Consider the following 15942-nt stretch of genomic DNA (forward strand, 5'->3'; position numbering starts at 1 on the left):
GAGCAGCGAATGGCGGAGACCAATGATAGCGGCCCCTTCGGTGACGAGCGCGCGGGAAACTGGTGTAATGCGGACCCGCCGAACCACTCAACCGGACCGCTCGTTTCGTACTATAATCTGCTCGTGTCAGCTCTAGCTCGTGTTTATTTGGTTTGTTGGTTTGGTCTCATTCGCGCTTGTTTCGATTGTCATGGCTAGCGATTCTTTTGTAATCTCATTGTATACGCTACGCGAATTGTATAGTGCTTTCTTGAAGCCACGCGGCCCCAGCGATTACACTGGAACCTTCGATGAGCCATGTACAAAAGCCGACGCGCTTGATTTGACCCGCAAATAAGATTTTCGATGGCCGCCGAGTCTGCTACACGTCTCTCTCAAAGTATTTACCTCAGTATATCGCGGAACAAAAACACGTATACAGCTGCGCTCAAACTTTGCATTAGGGAGTATCGTAATCGCCGGTGAAATTTTTGCTACGCAAATAAAGCAGACAATTTCTAGGCTTCGACGATAGCCCGTGTGGATTTAGCAACTTGCCGTAAAGGCCGCCGGTTTAGGTACACATTGACCAGCTTGCACTAGCAATGCGCTGCTTATGCGAGCCTTTGTGAAGCGTCTGTTGCTACGCAATGCCGTGTGACAACCCTATGGTTTACAAGGCGAATGACGGCTGTTGCCTCCGAGATTACGGTGCATACCCTCGCCCCTTTTTGCGACTCATTTATTGCATGATTAGTCAAACGACTCAAAAAAGGATGCAGACGAAAAGACACGTACTAGTGTAAATGCTTAGTAAAAATTGCTTATCGCAACAAATTTTTTTTTATTATCACGCATCGCGGAAGCAGTTATGAAGCTCAAGAAGCTTTTTTCCCTTCCCTCAGTGTAGGGTAGCAAACCGGACGCTCGTCTGGTTGACCTCCCTGTCTTTCCTCTCCTTGCTCTCTCTCTCTCTTAAGACAACGAACTTTGCAAACCAGCGTAACATGAAAACCACAAATGGTGAACCATAATTCAATGTACATACATTACAGTAACGAAAAATGCGTCACATACCCGCCGTGATTCCTTAGCGGCTACGGCTGCTAAGCACGAGGCCACGGAATCATATCCCGGTCATGGCGGCCTCATTTTGATGGGTGTGGAATGAGAAAACACCTGTGTACTTAGATTTAGGTGCACGTTAAGGAACCCCAGGTGGTCCAAATTTCCGCAGTCCCACACTACTGCGTGCTTCATAATCAGATCGTGGGTTTGTGACGTAAAACCCTTTAATTTATGATTTTGTAAATGCGTCACACCACGTTCAAATAACGTTGTGCTTACGCCTCAGTACGCCTCAAAAGAATATCAAGTTAATGAAAACTATTCTCCTTCATAGATGTTGTTTCAAAAAGGGCAAATATGCAGACACATGAAGACCTGCTCATTTCGAATTCCGCCTCCCAAACCTCCCAACCTCATTCCGAAAAAAACAAAATCGTCTGGCATGTGTCAGCAGTTTCATTTGTCTTCAAGCGCCGCCGAAGACGCTGCTATGCCTGCTCGGTCTGTTTGCGGTCTTCCTTGCCTCAAGATGCCGACAGCAGTAATAGCGCCGTCTTCAAGGAGAGAAACGAACGCCTCGAAGGCGTGTCACCTGCACCTAGAAAAACGCGGCGCCAGCAAAGATTCTTTTTAAGTCGTTCCTTTGCAAGAGATAAGGAACCATTCCAACCGCAGCCGGTTTCAAAAGCAGTCGCGGCATTTCTTCCTGTGCTCTTTTGTGTGTGTTTTCACGCGCGTCTTATGGTGACAGATAGTGCGTGTCTTCGTGCGTCTGTTTCGGCGCGAAAATGTGTATTTGTATTGAACCTAACGTTTCGGCTTGTCTGCTTTTGTGACGTAGCGCATCTCTCGAGGCGTGTCAGTAAGTTTTGTTTCGTATGCAGAGGAGATTGCATCTGCGTGTTTACGTGCGAGTGATCGTACGTGTCTGTTAACATACGTGAGTGCTCGCACTTTATTTTATGCTAATTCATGTTTTAGGCAAGCAGGCATTATCAATCAGACGCGATCAGAATATGGGCACACACACACGAAAATAAAATGCGGCACATCGTAGGCAGTCACAACAAAATAGGTCATTAATAAACATCTTTCCCACTTGTACACTCGACGGCTTTATGAAGGTGAACAATTTAGTGAAAAGTGAACTTGCACAAGGTATCCCAAGACTGCTTACTTTCGCGAAGCGGTGAAGGAACTGGATTATCAAACACTTCGTGCAGCACTTGATAGTGCCGGATATATAAAAAACTCTGCACACAACCGATCCATATTATCGGTGACTGTACCTGTTGAGCAATAAGGAACAGCGACCTCGATGAATTCAGCCATTTTTGTGCTGTTAAAATGCGGCTTCTGCTTCTCTCTACGCCTAAAGTGAACGAAAGTCATGCAGTACTGCGGCGTGGCAAGAAAGGAAATGTGAGGGTAAGGCGGGTGCTCAGTTAACCCAAAGTTACTAAGGTCTTCCGGGCATCTTCATTTCGAGAACTTGACATCCGGGCTTGGACAGCAGGACTTAAGGCTAGCTATACAGTCCATCTTAGGTACCGCGGATGTGCGCTTTGGCGAAAAAAAAAATATAGTGCCAAAGTAAACTTCACTTATTGCCGCTCGATTCTTAGCCTCTACTGGAGAAAGAGAAACTGCTGACAGGCCGACAGTGCTTTCAGGCCGGAGAATATATTCTTCGATTCATTACACTCCCTCCTTTTCGTTTTCTCTGTCTTTGAAAGCCGCTATGTGATGCACCAGACAACGCGAGCTTTATTTCACTGAATGTATTGACGCTAGAGAGAGTGAAGACGAACGCAAAAGGCTTTTTCTATTTTCCTTAAGTATATGTTTATCGTCCACCATTATGGCTTTATCACATATATGGCGCAGCGGGACCACTAATCCCCCTCCCCAACGCACACACACTTTTGCTTCATAAAAGTTGATATTGAAAACGGCACTCCTCTGGCTGTTTTGCTGGCATTTGCGATACTGAAAGCGGATTTTGTGTGATATTGTAACCACTGCATGTTGTTCGACCTGTATCATAACTTTCTCCCTTCAAAGAAGTGCAGTTGTGCGCTTCCTACAAAATTCGAAAGTCAATTAAATTGGGTCAGGTTAGGATAGGGTAGGTTAGGTGATGTTGGCTTAAAAGAGCTTCTGCCGGCTACCTTTCTTCTACTCACCGCAACAGAAACAGACGACGTCGAATGTTGTGCGTATCAAACATCAATAATGAAGTTCAGTGTTTGACGGAAGCCCGTCTGGTCGGGATGAAACATGGTTAAAAGGTAAACAAAAACTCGGGGCACTATGCCGACCAAAGTAAGATTTAAAAGAAAAGGGCAATTTCGACGCCGTTATCTTGAATCGCTCATGATTCAGACTACGCCACACACTCCGAACAGGAGCGATAGGCAATCTGCCGTCAATGTATGCGCGCTGCCTACGTCACGTGTTCAAGACTATTTAAGCGAGCTGCTCGAACACCTTTGTTTATTTTACCTGTGAACAAGGCTCCCGTGTGAGAGCGGAAACGTCTTCCTTTCTTTTAAATCTTACTTTGGTCAGCGTAGTGCCCCGGGTTCTTGTTTACCTTTTAACCAAACGTCAGGAACGTAAAAATGCTCCAGACTGCTCCTAATTTCTTCAGTTTTATGCAACCTCTGATATACGTATCTCACACTCATCCACCTTTCACTGCCGCTGCGGCCACGTAAAATACTTTTCTGGATAATTTTGCCGAATCTCTCTGTGGTCATGTTCAGCCGGCAACTTGCACGAGGCTGGTGCGTGGCAACAGAACTGATTGTCTGCGTGCCGGAAATTTACATTGTTTCTGTTGGGTCACCCGCTCGATAGATCATTTCTGTTGACACTTCTAGCATGCAATGGTGTTTATTTGCTACTGGTACCATTCGGGTTTCATTCATGATGTGTGAAAGAGTGCAACAGTTGGTGCTGCTGTTTCAAGACTAGAACATTACGTTTACGATCACGTACATGAAATGAAAATAAGTAATTGTTCCTGAAGCTATGAACACCATAGCTAGTGCCTATTTTTTTTTCATTAATTCGTTATCTCTCTTCATGAACTCCGGGCGTAGCATTAGTGCCGACATTTTAACGCCACAGCGTTAGGGGCCCCATGTCTCAGAATATCCGGTGTCGATGTCGCCGGAGTTGTCCATGAGCAAAAATTTCTGTATATATTTATGTGTATGTATATGCCACGCCTTCCTATATGACATGTGGTATGTACGGGTTATATAGCCACACCACCCTATCACCAAAGTTGCTCATACTTTTTCTTGCATTGCTGACAAAGTTATTCCTCGCAATTTTGATAATGACAGAGTACAAACAAATGTCATGAAACAACACACCGACAACGCATGCCTTTTATGTGAAATCTACTCAGATATAAATATTAAAAGTGCGAAACAATAACAGAAACCTGAAAATGATGTAATTTTTTTTTGTTTTTTTGTTTTTGCGTGGCTGCGCAGTAGCTCTGGTATCGGCACAAGCAAGTGACCGCCTTTCAAATAGAAAGCTTGCCTTCGTGCATAGGGTTCGCCGGTAGAGTTTCCCGGGAAACATTTTGGTTACATAAGCTGCAGTTGCCGGGAAGCGTGAGAATCAGTCAGGGATCTTTGAATAATATCGCGTTCCACTCCTAAAGGCGAAGATTAAGCGTCCTCCAGTTTTTCACCGCTCTTGTAAAAGCCTACGGAATGGCCAGTGCACTGTATTGAGTGAGACAAACTAGTTTCCCTATGTAGACAGGCTCGACGTGAATTCGTTATTGTTTTCGTACCAGAATCATACTTTAGTTACTAGCATGGTTCAGTATTATTCTTTGGCAGCCGTTATTCTAACGTGAGCTCCTCGTTAAATATTACTCAACCTACGGAGGCATGTTAGGGGCTGTTAATGTAATGGCTCGTAAGTTCTTGCACGAAAGAATTCAACCTACCCTGCGTTAACTTCTAATGGGTCTGACAACAGGCTTGCTTCAACACCCCATTATACTGGCGACCGTTCTCGTGTGAATACAGCTAGAGTGGCAGGCACAAACATGAAAGCTCGTAACAGAGATATATTACGGTACTCTCACCGTATGGAGTAAATATTCATTGTATCAGACAGTCTGCGTAGTCTACAACTGTTCCAGCTGTGGTGAGGCCAAGGGTGACACAATTTTTTCCCTTGGAAACTGCGTCAACTACAATGCGTTTGCGTTAACTATGAAATTAGTTCTTTTTCCACCTCAGTACAACATTTATATAGCACGTGTTATTAATGAGAGGCACATCCTGCACAAACTGCAATAAATTTGTCATCTGCAAATATGGCAAGCATTGGTACTGCGCATAACCCCTATACTTTCATCAATGCTATGTACATACTATAATGAAACGACACCTTGATATGGAAGCTCCATGTGCAAAGAGTCCGTTTAACAAATGTGCGGCGCGAGCGATGTCATTTTCCTGCGAATGGGAAGATTCGCTGAGGTTTGGCCTATATTTTTCAGACAGGCGGTTCTTAAGAGCCGACATGGCTACATGCAGTAATCATAAATGCTGTAAGATGGCACATCCCCACGTACAGAGGCGAAGCTAAACCAAAAATCTGTGACACGTTCGGCGGCAAATACTGAGTAGTGAATTGGTTGACAGAAATATTTATTTATTAAAGTGAAGCTTCTTTTGCGAACCCCTTGTGCGCCACTCTTGCTGATCGAGGCTGCCGCCTGCTGCTGCTGCTGCTGCTTCTGCTCGTGTGTTCATGCAGAACAGCTCACACTCGGCTGCAGGAAGGCGCCACCATCTAGGAGCGATGGCTCACATTACTTCGCCCGCAGCACTGGAAATAGAGAGGGGAAACCGTACACACCGGGTTCTGGTGGAAAGGACGAGGGGACAGCGACGCGGAGAGTCGTGATGAGACGGGAGAGAGGGCACCGGAGGAGATGGCCTCACGTTGTGCACACGTTGCGCCGCCTCACCATTGGCGCGTTAGCCGTACTCCTTCAAGGAATGCTTAAGACAGTGCCAACCTTTCCCATCTTCATAAACAGCCACTTCTGTCTCTCTTTCGCCACGCGGAGGGTCTCATCTGCGCCTCCAAGGGGGAGTTGGGTACTCCAAACAAATGGCGCCAGAAAGCCAGCTTGCCTCTTTAAACCCCTATAGCACTGGTTGTGCTCAAAGGCACATTGCATTATTCGCCAACATCAATAAAGCGTTCGATTTGATCTGAACTCACGTTAAACCAACATGAACACTTGTTTCAGCACTCCTTATGCATTTGGAAAGCTTCGTTGTACGTATAGATTCCAGCAGGGCACTGTGGACATGCTGCATTTTAATTTATTTCTTTATTTATTATTGCGTTAGCAATAATACGGGCCCTCCATGGCGCAAGGGAGGAAAGCGGGGAGGAAGTGCGCCGTCTTCCGTCGCACGCTAGGAACCTGGAGGAGGGGATGGAGAGGGGGGAGGGCGTTGTATTTAGGCAGAAACTGCGTATGGTGCGGCCGCGCGCGGTTCTTGAAAGCGATCTGCTTTGGGGGCAGAGTCTAGGCAGGCCGGCGGCTTGTAGCTTTGCGTGCGCTGTGTTCTCACCGCTCAGTTTGTGTTGAAGCTAGGCACAGCACGAAGGTCATTTCGCTCGTTGCTGCTGCCGCGCTTCCTCGCGCCAGCGTTTCGACAGCGAGTGTTCGCGGTCGTCGAGTGTGATGTGTGCATGTTTGCCTGTGCGCGCTGACACCGTGCTTGTTAATTTAGTTAGTAAGCGAGTGTTTTAAAGTTTATACAGCTGATAAAACTAGTATCCTTACTTAGTATGGCTGTCCTACTAATTTGCGGTCACAATCGTTGCTTCGCCTATCGGGCGAAACTGCGACTTTTTTCAGCGTCTCCAAGCAATGCAAGAGCTATTAGAGATCCCCTATAGTGATGTGTACCAGGATGATTTTGGCAACGCAGGGCTCACCAAGGCCACAGTGAAGGTTAATATTAAGTTTGATAAATAAAACACGTTTGCACAATACAAAACGGCCGCTCCTAACGTCCAAGGTGGCCTGTAATGCCAAAGAACACGCAGATATATTAGACGAGTGGCAATGCCGAGGTGAAGTTTGCGGACTAATTCCTTGCCCTGCGGCGAGGCGCCACAAGTTTTCGCAGCACCTGCTTGCATCTATCCCATTTCCTGTCGGCGAAGAGTAATGACGTATCATTCTTAACAAACGACGAAATCAACCTAGGAAATTTCATTATTTTTTGTGGTAAAAGCCCAAATAGGGGACTATACATTAAAATACGCGACGTCCAGCAGATGTACTGGCCATGATCCATAAACAAATAAATAACGAGATAAATAAATAAGTGAATCAGTCAATCAATTATTCAAATATTCTATCTATCTATCAAATCTCTACATGGTACCGCTTTAAACGGGTTCTAGGTTTTTGCTCTATACCTTCGCTTTACAAAGGTCGAGTTGCACTGCCTTCAAAACTGTTTTGAAAGATCACTTTATCAGTTCTGATATTATATTTCTTTTATTCTTCAGCATTCTCTTCAAAACGCACCTAAATCTAAGCACTGACGCTTATAATGCCAGTGTCCTAGCGTATACTTACAACACCGCCGTCCACAAAGCTCACTGCTGGCGGTAGCGCTAAAAATAGAGGCCGCATGCCGACGTGCGACCTCTCCATCTCTTCCGGCCGCCCTGCAGTCACTCCAAATGCACCCGCGAGTGGCGAACACGCGACGAAAACAAAGAGAAGCCGACGGGGACAGATGGACCGGAGCGCGACAGGCGCTGCTCCCCGAAGAAAGCTCTCTCGTGGCCGGCGACCTAACCGCGGACACTCGGTCTCCCCCAGAGAGCTCGGGCCCATGGTCGGGGAATATATCCCGTCAGCGAAGCGTATCCCAAATGCTGACCACCGAGAGTGGTGACAAGGGTGACACGGGAAAGTGGTGCCCGGACACTGGGTGTATTCGGCCATTGATTTTGTTCGTGGGCGGTGATCTCGTGGCTATACACTCAATCATCTTGAGCAAGGCTCCTCTTTGGCGTGCGGTTGGAAGGGCTTTAAGCTTGAAAGTTTAGAAGTTGGTGTTCTTGTTGAGGTCCGCCATGCGTTCTGAGCAGTCTTTATGAAAGCATGCTCATCGTACCGGATGCGACTGCAGTGTCACCGAGGTCACTCAGTGATGCGCACGAGAGTCGTCAAAGAAATAACGTGACGGCCTTCCCTAAACCACGGCGCGCAGAGATTACAAAGCGCGCGAGGAGAGCGTGTTTGGCAGAGGCGAGCCGCGGCGGCCGGATCTTGCTGCCGTTTTTCAGCCTTTGCTGCTGCGGATGACTGATAATTGCTCGCTCGAGCGAGTGATGACCGGCAGCGAGCAAATCGAAATACATGAGGGGTGTGACGGAATGTCGTGTAGCTCCCGTAGGGGCGGGAGAAAGCAGGCAAAGTCGAAGAGTGTATGCGTATTTGTTGGGTTTTGTTTCGTGACTCCGCAGAGGAATGAGGAAATTTTCCATGCTATACCACGCTCTTAAGAACGAGTGCTCTAGGTGAGGCGTGCGCACTTGTCCGAGTCAAAACCGCCTTGGACCACCTGGCTTAGCCCAAGCAGACGCGTTGCTGCGGTAAAGGAACGATTCCTTCGACCAGACGCTGACTCTTCGTGCAAGCGTCCACTGGAGCCCCTCGATGAGCGCCGGCATGGATCACCTCGAAGCACGATTCTCCATCCCTAACTGTCTCGTTCAACACAGGTTGCTAAGCAAAACATTTCCGCGAGAAATCTTCCGCTTAGTGGAACCTATATTTAAAGAGGTTAATATGTTCCACTTACGTACTGCAACTTATGTGGAACGAAATTAAGGGTTGTATAAATATAATGCCACCAAATAGATCCAACAATGAAAGAGCAGCTGATCAAGAACACTTATTTTACATAGGTTACAATTAGTAACTGTAACATGACTGAACATGATCATAAGTGGAACCAGAGTAGGAGTGCGCCCTCTTTCTCGACAAACAGTATGCGGCGACGTACAGAGTGGACGTTCACCAACAATTTTAGTTTGACAAGTTTGGGCGAAGTCGCCCGTGTAGTACAACGGTTCCTCTTTGAACTTCTTTCATCTCCTATTTATTCCATTTAGACCTTTCCCCAGCACAGGGTACACTTAAACTGGCTAACCTCTCTCTCTCTCTCTCTCTCTCTCTCTCTCTCTCGTTTGAGCTAACGCCCGTGTCCTTGAAAAAAAAAATGCTGGACAGGAAATGGTAAGGCATTTGGGTGCACGTGCGTGTACCGCACCGCAACTGTTCATTTTTAGTACAAGTTTTACAGTGCATATCTCAGAAGTGGCGCCATTCTGAAAATTCATTTCATGTGTCCCAGCCGTCATGTCCCCATTTCATGTCCCCAGCTATAACTGCAAGATAGCAATATGTGTCGTAAAGTAATTATTAAGACATTAAGTGATAAGATTTCGATAATTACACAATTCTACATTCGATTTACTATGCGAGTAATGTCCGCCTCTTAAGGCAATTAAGTTCAATGATTATAATAGTGCTATCTAAGACATACAATTTAGTAAAAAACTATGCATAGCCTAAAAGATATGGTCGTGAAATAGGTAATGTAATTTCCTAGGTGATTGATTGATTGCGTGATTGAGGTATGTTCTTAAAACAGCGTTCAAGACGGAGGCATGCTTACGAATTTGGCTCCTTTTTGGATGGCGCCGGCTCCCCACCTTATGCAACACTGCTCCGTTTTAGTGAGGCTATTTCGGGCCATTCACGTTTGTTTCCCTCTGCTGACATCTTTATCTGTCGGCTTTCGTGGCTGCGTTCTCCTCCCGTCAAGTTGTTATTTGTATTTTTCTTTTTGCTCACTTTGCGCATACTCACAGAGCCCATTGCTTTTCTAGCGCTATCATTCACTTCCTTTCTTTGTCTTCGCACTTTCGTACATTCTTTCCCTTTCTTATCTTTCTTTTTGTTATCTTCACTCTCGTCTTTCCTTCTCCTTCGCCGACTACTCGAGTGCACTTTCGATGGAGGCTGACAGCCTTGCTTTTCGAGCAGCATAATTCAGCGGAGATATGACCTGGGCAGGCTTACAAATTATCCTGTTGTCGTTCCATTGAGTTGATTCATGTGTCCGTGTTGCTCCGTTTTTTTGCCACAAGAATATGTCCACTTGTGTATAAATAAATAAATGAAAAAACGCCTATTGGTTTCTGACACATTTTATTCGGGATATTTCTTATATTGACCATACGTAAGCAGCTTCATACCTCTGTTGAGTATAAACTCAGATGCTGTGCGACAAATATTTTATATGCGTAAGCGTTTCTATGCCTACCCCACGAGGAAAAACGTCCGTCCGTCCGTCACGTAAGACGATCGCTTTCAAGAGACAATCCGCAGCAGCCAGCCATCGTGCTGTCTCTCGCTTCAGCGCGAACTAAGGAGGAGAACACAGCGAGCACGAAGCTATCAGCACTCGCCGCGCTGTGTCCCCATAGCAGATCGCTTTCAAGTCCGCGCAGCCGCGCCAAGTGAAGCCGCCGTCGGAGTACAGTCGGTCACGGTTAGTAATGGTTCCACACGGGTGGATAAGGCACTGAAGAGCTATAACTGCTCATAACGGTCGGGACATAGTTTGCTCGTTTGCTTGCCTCGTCAATTCGCATTGCGCGGCCGCCCACATCCAAAGCAGTTCCTGTCGCCACGGCGCTGTCGTTTATACATGGTCGGGCAAGTTTCGCAACATTGATAATGACAGCGGGCTGCGTGAATATTAGCAACTGACACGATGCCTACGCATACTTAGACAACTCCCAGAGGAGTTCCTGCATGAATGTTTTAATATATATTTCACGGATAAATTGTTTCGGGGAAAATGTTTCGCAGAAAGTTCCGTAAAATTAAAGCGCTATTAGCTTCCAGTGCGAACGCGTCTACTGGTTTCCATATGGCCCGGGTCCTACATGGTTCGGGTCTAGTGAAGGAATATTGCTCATAAAGCTTTTTCGGTCTGATGCCAAAGCAGTTTCCTCGTATAAAAGAATGTTTGCCCGCTCCAAACACTGTTATAATATTATCAGGCCCTAAACAATTTTTAGGACCACCTTCATTTCAATAGGCGATTGATGAGGCCTTCTTCTCTCGTTTTTCTCTTCTTTTTCTTTTTTGTGTAAGTATCGCATACTTCACCTTTCTTCATGCGCTGTGTCTTCACGATAAGTCGAAAGCCTTGGAAATATATTTTCGTACTTTCCCTAACTGGAATGCGGCATCCTTTGATTCTCCTTTTCTTTCGCAATTCGCCTTCATTCATCACTTTTTTTTCTCTCTCGTTACCTTGTTCAGGTCTTCTTTTCGACCACTCTTGCCTTCTTATCTGCTTCAATAAAGGGCCAGAGATTTCGAGAAAAGAAAGCCAGACCACAGAGAGGCGCAGCAGGCTAGAGAAGATAATAATAACTAAATCGCCAGAAAGAAAAAAGCCGGAAACCAATGTGGTGAAGTCCTTTCGTCACGCCGGCTCCCACAATCTCCCTTGGATCGGGCGCTATCATTAACCTTTCCTTTATATGGTCGTTTCTGGCCCCGCCAGGTCCCCGTAGCCTAACGTACGTGATAATCTTGCGCAATCCTTATTGCTCAACCTCGCAGCACAAATCGCTTTCGCTTCGCTCGCCTCTCGGGAAGTTCATGACCGTATAGCAACAAGCTTAAATATTCTACTACATTCCCGAGCAAAAAAAAAAAAAAACAGGGGAGAGACTCGCAAGATATTTCGATGAAAGTGTTTACTATGCAGCGCGCACCCCGGAGACAGCCATGCACGCTACATCTTTCAACTCTATAGATCCGTGACTTGGGAATGTTCTCATGAATATCTTTCTTTGGACGCATTATAATCCCCTGTGATGCGCATTTCAGGGTACTGCAGAAATAGACGATGTACATTTAGTGTATTGCTGGAAAACGTATTGCGAAATCGCACTGCGAGAATCATGCAGGCGGACGATCTCTTGAACACCAACGGCTATATACCAGCCGTGATACGACAAATTTAATAAGAATATTACGCTTTCTTCAGCACTATATGCCTAGAAACAAAAAAAAATGAACGAATGGTGACGACAGCCTGTAGACGTGGCGTCACTTATACTGAATACGCTAGAATACTATCATACGACGTACGCTTGCGAGAGGCCAATACTGTAGGCCGTTTCCATCTTATCCCTAGAATAAACACCCTTTGTGAAAATTTCCCGCCAGCTCCGCTTTAAGAAAGTAAAAAAAAAAAAAAAGCTTTCTAAACTACCATAGAACAAAAGTCCTGACAGCTGGTAGGATTGGGGTGCCCCACTTTCCTTCTAGCCCGCCGCTGGGTTAGGCGAAGACCAAATCGAGGCAACCTACGTAGGAGTGGGACTCCCACGGAAGCCCCCCCCCCCCATCTGAGGCACTCCCTCACGAAAGTTCGAGAAAATATGGCGGATGCTTCTGGTGAAGCCCATCCAATAGGTGTTGGCGAAATAGTTCGGCGGAAACCCGCAAGGTGGAGAGAGGCAATTAATGCAGGGGCTTTTACTCTTTCCCTACCGCCTTTCCGGCTGCCCCGGAAAGGCGCTGGTCCCTGGTTCGAGTCTCGGATCAGGACTAATTTTTCTTCAACTGCGAGGATTTTCTTTTGAGGAAGCTGTATAGGTTTCCTTTGTAGCAATTGCTACGAATGGGTGGATGTCTAATTTTCCCTTGATTAATCCAATAGGTGTTGGGCCAGGAGACCTGAGACTACCGAGGATTCCGCAACGGGGTTGCAGTCGTTCCTGTAAGACTAACAAATGCTATTTCCCCCTCTTCCTTGTCTTTTGAACTTTTCCATCTGGTTTCATGAGGTACTTTGCTCATACCGATGCGTTATATTTCTGTGTATAGTGAAGGTGAAAGCCTGCTGTACACTTGGCAATGCGCCGTCTCCCATCGCCGTGTTGCTGCTTTCGCAGTTCGGCATCTTCGGCTCGTTCTCGCCGCTTAGCTGCGGCTTCCCGCGCCCTCGTATCGCGGGGTCGGACTCACGCCAACGACGCTTCTCTTCGACTTTACGTTGCGTCCTCTCAGCAGGGGATTGAAATGTATGCTGTTCTACGTGTTGTATGGGTGATTTCAACGAATGCATGCGCTGTTCGCTTCACTTTGCTGATCACTTGTGGCCTCAGTCTTACTGGGGTATGAGCCATTGTATTTTTTTTTGCTTGCTTACGGGGGTATGAACCAGTGAGAAGGTCGTGTGGTTTTCTTTCGTTTCTGTTTTTTTTTTTCACTCGACCTTACGCCGCGTTTCTGTGATTCCAATGAATGTATGAACGTGATTCCAATGAATGTATGCACCTCTGCAATGAACCTCTGCATTACGAGAGAGATGAGCAATGGCATTTCTTGCCTGCTTAAGGTGGTATGAGCCATTGCTGGCGATGACAGTTTTTGTGCACTGAACCGGACGGCGCGTTCTTTCTTTTTTCTTTTTTTTTCAAGGCCATCGCGTTATGAGCCACTTAAGGCTCTCGCTTTAAAACATAGAAAGTTGCTGTTATTCGCACACTTTCATACGAGCTAAATTTTGGCACAACTCACACGCACAATTAGTATTTACTGCGCTTCGCGAACAATCCTATTTGCGCAGGAATAAAAAAGTAATAACTAAAAAAATAGCGGCAGATGTACGACCACAGAAAATTTTCTCGGACCTGAGCAAGCGCGTGCCTCTAAATAAAAAGGACACTGCAACTAAAAAAAAGAGGACACAATATTTTCTTCCGTATGTTTTAAGTTCTCTACGCCGCGCTTTATTGTCAGCCTTTTTTGCCTTACATTGCTTGCCTTGAAACAAATATGCCGTGGTGCAAGCCTCATCAGGAAGCATGCTCTGACTGTTTCCTTCGGCCCCACTTCGTTGGCATGATACACTATATATTTATACAGGCCTGAACAATGTGACCATCGTAAATGACCATCGGTTATCTCTAATGAGGAGAGAAGATAACCGATGGTCATTAAGGGTTACGGACTGGTTTCCAAGGGAAGGGAAGCGTAGCAGGGACGGCAGAAAGTTAGGTGGGCGGATGAGATTACGAAGTTTGCAGAGACGACATGGCCACAATTAGTACATGACCGGGGTTGTTGGAGAAGTATGGGAGAGGCCTTTGCCCTGCAGTGGGCGTAACCATGATGATGATGATGATCAATGTGAAAGTCAAAGGGATAAACGCACACGCGCACGCGCACGCGCACGCACGCACGCGCACGCACGCGCACGCACACACACACACACACACACACACACACACACACACACACACACACACACACACACACGCACACGCACACGCACACACACACACACACTAAAGGCGTCGACGACGTCCCAGCAGAAATACTTCCCAAGCCAAGTTGCTAAGATATAAGCATCTTGCGGTGCGCAAGCTGCGATGCATTCTAGACGACTTACAAATATCTGTTAGCTGTGTCCAAGAAAGGAGTATACACTTGCCAATCCACCCGATATTTCGAACTAGGTATCCACCTCTCAATTAAGAGTAGCATGGCTGGAACCGGGCCCACTCGCATTCTTTCTCGAGATTAAATAAAGAAGCAAGCAGGAACGACATCCAACATAGGTGCAGCGACAGTGCGGCAAGGATCATGAGTTTGGGCTAAGCTGCGGTGCTATGTCTAATAATGAAATCTGCGGAGTTTATTTACTCAGCGTGGTAGTTATCTATTATTTTTTTAAATATAAGGGTATTCGCGACATTTCATTCATCGCGCATGGACGCGCAACCTTACGCAGCAGTTCTTCGTAAAGTGATAAGCTACGTGAACGTCAGACATGATGTTGTGGACGTCGCTTCCTTGCTTCGTAGGAGCTTTTCTTTAAATTATGGGGTTTTACGTGCCAAAACCACTTTCTGATTATGCGGCACGCCGTAGTGGAGGACTCCGGAAATTTCGACCACCTGGGGTTCTTTTACGTGCACCTAAATCTAAGCACCACGGGTGTTTTTGCATTTCGCCCCCATCGAAATGCGGCCGCCGTGGCCGGGATATTTGTAGGGCCTTGTGTGGCGTTGTTCCTATTAATTCTTTGTTTACTTCTTGTGGCGACTTAGGTAAAAGCGACATGCACATCTAGCGCTGCTTCTTTTTTCTCTTGTAAGCGCGTTTGCAGCATTCTTGTTATTGCGCTAACCAAACTGTGGTAATGCCTTTTTTATTGTTTTGTACGCCTTAGTCGCGACCGCATGTCGGGGTTAGAATAAACAACATCTGCTTTCTTTTGCGGAAGAACAAACTTCAAATTGTGAACGCAAGCAGTCGCAGAGTGCCTCTTTTGTTATCCTTCATAAGCACAGAACAACATCTCCGGTCGACGCCGGCTAACCTCGTTCTCCTTGTGTGGGCCGCACCGATTTTAGAAAACGCAGCTTTAGACAGGGGCACCTCCTACATTTGAACTTCAACGCCATCTATATAAGTCATCGTGCACGCTCCCTCTCTTTTTCATTATTTTTTTTTGTGTGTGTCATGAACAAAACTGCGCCGGACGCTTCCCATGTGCTTTTGCAAGCAATTCGCACTTTTCCATTTTGTTGCGTGTATCAATTTAAATTGAAGGTGCCCGGACACACAACTCGGACCAGCGTATGAAGTAAGGAAAGCCAGAAAACTGCCACCTCTGAAGTGTTCTATACGAGTCAACAAACGCCTCCATCCCAGTGAACCGACGACAGCTCCTCGAGGTAATTTTTCGGAGCTCCTAT

Source organism: Dermacentor variabilis, chromosome 8 (assembly GCF_050947875.1).
Source record: "Dermacentor variabilis isolate Ectoservices chromosome 8, ASM5094787v1, whole genome shotgun sequence".
In the NCBI taxonomy this organism is placed as follows: domain Eukaryota; kingdom Metazoa; phylum Arthropoda; class Arachnida; order Ixodida; family Ixodidae; genus Dermacentor; species Dermacentor variabilis.